The 7,588-nt window shown below is 38.8% G+C and overlaps 2 protein-coding genes across 2 annotated transcripts in view; one reads left to right on the top strand and one right to left on the bottom strand.

Annotated features, from left to right (window-relative positions):
- Nucleotides 1–7,588, bottom strand: part of coro7 (coronin 7) — a 177,068-nt gene that overhangs the window by 61,825 nt on the left and 107,655 nt on the right. The window lies entirely within an intron of this gene.
- The window catches only part of vasnb (vasorin b), a 30,515-nt gene that overhangs the window by 13,141 nt on the left and 9,786 nt on the right, over nt 1–7,588 (top strand). The gene's annotated exons all lie outside the window — the stretch shown is intronic.

Here is a 7,588-nt window from a genome sequence, read left to right as displayed (position 1 = left end):
TTTTATCTGTTCTAAATGTCTCTTGATTTATTTTTCTCACATTATTATTTAATGCTCTTATCAACATGGAAAAGTGCTAATGTTTTTTTTATTGAAAACCACATTGGCATATACTGTGTTCAATTTCACACTAACAATCTCACTTGGAGCAAATAATCTCTCACACAATGTAACACTGTCCATCAATAAAAGGGTGAAAGAAATACTGACGAGGTCCTGATATTAACGAGGGGGCGGAGAATTTGCATCAGCTGTGTGTGTGTGCTTGGTAATACTGTGCTTTGGTCGACGAAGCAACAAAACGTCCTCGCGCGGCACAAGCCATTGAAAGTGAATAGGTTTCACAGCGCATGCCGCGTCCTGTTGCAAAAGCATATGAAAAAACACTACAAAGTTTGCTAGGCCAAAAAGACTGTTAATCGCGCGATAAAAAAATTGACGCCGTTAAAATGGATTTGCGTTAATGCCGTTAATAACGCGTTTAAAACGTTCCATGGAGGATATATAAATAACGTTTTTTTGTGCTAATGTTTTGAGAACGTTATTAAACACCAAGTAACATTGAACAAACATTATATAAGTCACCGGAAGAACGTTTGATCATGTTTAGAGAACTGACGTTTTAGTGTCAATATTGAAGCGGCATAAAATATCATCTTACGTTTTAACATCTAGCTAACTTCATTCCCTTAAAATTCTTTAATACATTTATAAAATGCTATTGCTTTTCATGTAACAATAGGGTAATAGAGATATATTACTAATTTGGAGTGTCTGCAAATATAAATGTGAAAAGAAAGCCTTTGCAGCAAGGGATTGTGGGTAATTAAGCTAAAATGCAACATGCTATAATTCGGGATGCACTAAACCTCATCTCACAGATTACTATTGGGAACGGATAGTGTACAAAGTAGGATTCGGTCTACACTCTTAGAAGAAAAGGTTCTATATAGAACCGCTACGTATTTGGAACCCCTAAAAGGTTCTATACACTCTTTAAAAAAAGGGTTCCTCTGGGTTCTATATAGAAGCCCGGGGTTCCATACATGGCCAATAGAACCTTTTACCAAAAAAAAAAAAAAATGGTTCTATATAGAACCATTTTGGAGTTCCATATATGAAGCGGGGGATGGAACCACTTCTGGTTAAAGGGTTAGTTCACCCAAAAATGAAAATTCTGTCAGTATTTACTCACCCTCATGTTGTTCCAACCCCGTAAGACCTTCGTTCATCTTCGGAACACAAATTAAGATATTTAAGATATTAAGATCGCTCCTGCATACAGTCCATAGGCTTCTTGAGGGACTGGCTCTTGCTGTCCCCGAAAAGTCATAAAAGACATCGTTAAAATAGTCCAAGTGACTACAGGTGCTCAATCTTAAGTTTATCAAACGACGAGAACACTTTTGTGCGCAAAAAAACAACAAAAATAACGACTTTATTTCAACTATTCGTTTATTTCTCCCTCTGCGCGAGTCAGGTAACTAGTTTAATAGCGTAAGCTTCTGTTATTGTACGTCACACGCATCACACACACACATGACCAGCGTCGGCCAATAGTGAGCCTACGTGTGACGTAGCTCTACGCAATCACACTACGTTAACGGACTATAGGCTTATGGAGAAGGAAGTGAATAGTTGAAATAAAGTCGTTATTTTTGTTGTTTTTTTGCGCACAAAAGTGTTCTCGTCGTTTGATAAACTTCAGCTTGAGCCCCTGTAGTCACTTGGACTATTTTAACGATGTCTTTAATGACTTTTCGGGGACAGCAAGAGCCAGTCCCTCAAGAAGCCTATGGACTGTATGCAGGAGCGATCTTAATATCTTAAATATCTTAATTTGTGTTCCGAAGATGAATGAAGGTCTTACGGGGTTGGAACAACATGAGGGTGAGTAAATACTGACAGAATTTTCATTTTTGGGTGAACTAACCCTTTAATAGTGAAAGTCAATAAGTAGTCGTAAGTAGTCGAAAGTCAATGGTGAAAGCTTGTTATAATCGCCCCCCCTTTATATTTGTGTATAAAGTGAGTGTGTCTCGTAAAGCAGCCTGACTAAGCATGTAGAAGCCTTGAGGTGTTTTAGGAGATGGGGGTTCATGTTGTCCTGCCTGAGGTGGGACAAGTGTTCATAAAACCCAACTAACTCCCCTCACCCTGTCATGGCCTGTCCCAACAGCTTCAGCTCTACATCCTCTGCTCACTCTTAACCAAGACACAAAGACAGGAATAAACAATAGAGTGAACTCTTGAACGATGTCATTAGACGATTATGAGTTGTTCATGTACATTCCTGCAACTAAAGGAATTCTGGAGTCTCGACTGGTATGGAATTAGCATCTGTGTCAACACCACCTCTTTCAGCATGAAAGCTGAAGCGACGTTACTCGATACTCCTGCACATAGTGACATCCTGCTCATATTTGTTTTTTACACTGAGCCAGCGAGTGCTCTCTGACATTCTGTATCCAGTTCCTCCTGTGTACACACTGCGGTGTGCGCGAGTGTTTGGATAAGTTGCTCGAGCAATCCTCAATCGTCTTTCTTCGTTTGCGCAAGAGTACAGCCAATGAGTCCGATTCGACTCGGCTTATGCAACCTGGCTCACGGCACAATGCTAAGATTTACCCAACCTAAAAACACACAACAGAGCCATGCACGTAAACACACCCTTCATATACAGTACGCACGTCCAGATGTTTACGCTCAAACACATACGACGGATAGAGAGCATGTGGTTTCCATCCGTCCTTTAGGCACATGGCGAACGGCCACTTGCGCACAAGGGCTGATGATCCCGGTGTGCTGAATGATGGCTGAACATGAAGAGGCTCATGGGATTGCTCAAATTGAATGTTTAAAGGAGGGCAGAATGTTTCCAGAGCACTTGGTTAGTGTGTCTGAGGATATTGGGAAAGAAGAGCACTTCGCAGCTTCACGCTTTACGGCTCGCACTGCAAAATACTGACTCGGTTTTTTTGACTCGTACTCCAGTACAAATATCCCAACGTTATTAAGGCAAGATACAGTTACTTGAAAAAAAGAGCATCATAATTAAGTGACTTTATGCTCAAAATGTGAACAAATATCTGCCAATGGGGTCAGAAAAATAAACTTAGTAAAAAGGGAACACACAATTATTTTTCTGACCTCATTGGCAGATATTTTTTTCTTGTTTTAAGCAAAAACTCACTTTTATTTTTATACGTTTAAGAAACTTCATATTTGCTAAACAGGGCAAATTAGCACAAGAGCGGAGATGTGAGTGAAAATTTATGCACATGATCTACTGATGACGTGCAAATGAAAGAAACCAGTCGCAGACGGATCATTTCTATAATGACCAACACGATCGACCAAGAACAGTGCAAATTAGCGTCTGCTTTAAAGGAGTAGATCACTCGTTAAAAAACTTTTGCTGATAATTTACTCACCCCCATGTCATCCACTCGTTCATCAAAATGAACAAATCTTTTTCCGAGTCAATTTATTCATTTCGTTCGTTGAATGAACTAAATGACTCGAAAAAAAAGATTCGTTCTTTTTGATAAACGAGTTTGAACAGGAGAGTCACGCACATCACAGAACAGAGCAAGGCGAGCATTTGAGCTTATAAAACTTAAACTTTGTTATTTTTTATTTTTTTTTAATGAGCGATCGTCTCGCTTGATAAGACCCTTATTCATCGTGTGGAATCATTTAAAGCCCTTTGAACAGTTTGCACAAAAACTGTCTTTTGGACCTTGAACCGTCTGGTTCCCATTGAAGTCCATTATATGGAGAAAAATCCAGGAATGCTTTCACTGAAGAAAGAAAGACATTGACATCTTGGATGGCATGGGGGTGAGTAAATTATCAGCAAAAGCTTTTTTTAAAAGTGAACTAATCCTTTAAGAGGGGCGATAAATAATGGTGCAATTACCAGTAAATTGACATAAACCTTAAAGGGTTAGTTCACCCAAAAATGAAAATTAAGTCATTAATTACTCACCCCCATGCTGTACCAACCCCGTAAGACCTTCGTTCGTCTTCGGAACACAAATGAAGATATTTTTGATTAAATTTGAGAGCTGTATAACTACCACATTGGCTCCTAAGGGACTGCCTCTTGACGGCCCAAAAAGTCAATGAAGAAAATGTTTAAATATCCCATGTGACTACAGCGGCTCAATTATAAGAAAATACAAACAAAAATATTGACTTTATTCGACTATTCCTTTTCTTCCTTGTTGGCCTGAAACGAGACTTCAATACGATTTCCACGACGCATGCGCGAGAACTGAACTGAAGTAGTGTAAGGAGATCGCAATCCTCGCGCATGCGTCGTGGAAATCTATTGAAGTCTCGTTTCAGGCCAACAAGGAAGAAAAGGAATAGTCGAATAAAGTCGTTATTTTTGTTTGTTTTTTCGCACAAAAAGTATTCGCGTCGCTTGATAAACATATAGTTGAGCCACTGTAGTCACTTGGGATATTTAAACATTTTCTTCATTGACTTTCTGGGCCGTCAAGAGGCAGTCCCTTAGGAGCCAATGTGGTAGTTATACAGCTCTCAAATTTAATCAAAAATATCTTCATTTGTGTTCCGAAGACGAACGAAGGTCTTACGGGGTTGGTACAGCATGGGGGTGAGTAATTAATGACTTACAGTAATTTTCATTTTTGGGTGAACTAACCCTTTAATAAATCATGTTGCATGATTCATTTAAATAATCTACTCCAATAAATGTTGCGTCTAAAAGGGAAACTTCAAGTAAATGTATCTTGATTTAAGTATGTTGGGATATTTGCACTGGGGAAAAAAGTGAGTGTATGATACATGAGTGTTGCGGGTGGCAACATGTCGTCAGGCCTGATGTTCTCGCATGGATGGGAACCACAGAGTGTAGCTGGTCTATCTGTCTGCAGGGTCTATGGCCAAACAATGTGCCCTATTGTAACCCATGATGCAATAGACAGATCCGCATGTCATGTTTATCTTTTCCGTGTAAGACGTCCATGTGTGTGTGAGTGGGGGGGGGGGTTCTGGAAAACGGCCTCAGGGCTACAAGACTCGAAAAATCACCAACGGCAAAGAAGCAAGTAGCACAAGCAGGTTATCAGGGCTAAGAATCACAGTTGGCTGGAATGAGGAAAAAAAAGCAGCCTTTCAGAGGCTGTCATCAGCAACACATATAGACATTCCTAGACAATTACATGTCCTGATGCGCTCTTGGCTGTCAATACACCAGTCAGACCTCATGCGACGTGATGACAATCTGGAGAATGGCTTCATATCTGACATCCGTTTCCATTTTTAGATTTGTAAACGACTTGTTTCTAATGTTTCTTATCAGACAGTCATGCTCAGTCTTGCATGGTATCGTAATGTTGTGTTGATGTCACCCCATGTGCAACTAACATAATATACAAACTCATGGGCTAATGATCACTCTGACAGAGGAACTGTAGGAGAGATTTAGACATGCATTTGGACCTGTTGCACCAATAATAAAGCGAAAAAAGTGACATGTGAAGGTAGCTTTTACCTTCTGGCGACTTTTGGTGTCCGTCACAAATGATTAGCATAAGCGATGTTATGAACGAAGAGCTGAGGAATATGTTTGATTTGCATGTGTGAAACCCACAGGAGTTACAAGTAACTGCTATTTGCATACGAGATTCCTATCAAAAAACACTGATAAAAAGAAGCGTGCCGACGCTTGTTTGAATGACAGAACAGGTAGAGTCACTTCAAACGAATGTTTGCAAGTCACAAGTCGCAGAGGTACAGTGGAATTCAACACACACACACACACCAGGTTACATAAGTTTATCCTCTCTTAACCCAGCAACCTTCACATTAGTATTATTTGTAGTTGGCCGTCGTCTCTCTGTGTTGAAGCCATCACAGCTGTGGACTCTACTCTACTTCCTCTCCGGTCCAGCGAGGCCTCACACACATTAACACTTCATTTCAGACCTCAGGACTGTGTGTTCAACACCACAGCACCTTGTGACACTTAAAGGGACAGTTCACCGTCCTACACTGAACCTTCTGCCATCGTAGTCAGCAAACCAGTCTTACTTTCTTCAGTCAAACACAAGAGACGAAGTTTTGAAAACTGTCTTGGACTCCAAATATTTTCCTTTTTGTTCCACAGAAAGTCATACTAGGAGACAGGAGATCGAACACTTCAAGTTTAATCACACTCTTGGTTGCTTGTTCCTACACTCTCAGAAAAAAAGGTACAAAAGCTGTCACTGGGGCTGTAGCTTTTCAAAAGGTACACTTTTGTACCCAAAGGCTGCATATTGGTACCTTAGTGGTACATATTAGCACCTAAAATGTATATATTAGCACCTAAAATGTACATATTGGTACCTAAATGTACATATTAGCACCTAAAATGTACATATTAGGACCTAAAATGGACATATTAGCTCCTGAAATGCACATATTATCACCTAAGTGTACATATTAGCACCAAAATGTACATATTAGCTCCTGAAATGTACATATTAGCTCCTGAAATGCACATATTATCACCTAAAATGTACTTAGCACCTAAAATGTACATATTAGTACCTAAATGTACATATTAGCACCTAAAATGTACATATCAGCAACTAAAATGTACATATTAACACTTCAAATGTACATATTAGCACCTAAAATGGACAAAAGTTTACCTTTTGAAAAGGTTCAGCCCCAGTGACAGCTTTTGTACCTTTTTTTCTGAGAGTGTATACTAGCTTGACAAGACTTAGTATCGTTTTCTCTTTTTACTACAAAACAAGGCAAAAAATACTAAAAACATCTCTTTTTTGTCAGTGTTTGCACTATATTTTGCTCAATTTTGTTGTTTTGTTTTTGTTCAATGCTTCAAACCGCAGTCGGCCCTTAAAAAAAGAAAAGAAAAATGACATTATTGACTAGCTTCGCTAGTTAGCTATGAGCACTTCAAAGGCTGCCACAGATCACCATTGTTCATGCGTAACCCGAGGAAACCTGTAAGGTCCTGTTTTTATCTGTCACTGAGTGACTTGTGACCTTTGCAGACCTGTGGAACAACTCAAATGATCTCAAATCTCCTTTTAGATTATCGGCAGTCATAAAACAATCTTTATCAAGAATAATATACAATGCTAACATCTCCTAACTATGGAAATCCATTTCTACCACATTTGAAAAACAATTATGCCCGGGTAAACTCATATTTAGTCATTATTACACTCTCAGAAAAAAAGGTACAAAAGCTGTCACTGGGGCTGTACCTTTTCAAAAGGTAAACTTTTGTCCATTTTAGGTGTTAATATGTACATTTTAGGTGTTAATATGTACATTTTAGGTGTTAATGTGTACATTTTAGGTGTTAATATGAAGAGTTCAGATGCAAAAGCCTCTAAGTGCCATTTGAAATTTTCTTCTAGAATGATCATTTTTATCAATCTTGTATATTTAAGTTCAGTGATTTCACTTAAATGGCAATGATAATTACCTATTAATTGTTATTTAAGTGAAATTACTGAACTTAAATATACAAGTTTGATAAAAATCATCATTAAAGAAGAAAATTTCAAATGGCATTTAGAGGCTTTTGCATCTA

This window comes from Pimephales promelas, chromosome 3 (genome assembly GCF_988280905.1).
Source record: "Pimephales promelas chromosome 3, fPimPro1.hap1.1, whole genome shotgun sequence".
Classification (NCBI taxonomy): domain Eukaryota; kingdom Metazoa; phylum Chordata; class Actinopteri; order Cypriniformes; family Leuciscidae; genus Pimephales; species Pimephales promelas.
Note: the sequence above shows the minus strand (reverse complement) of the source record. Positions and strands in the feature narration are given on the sequence as shown.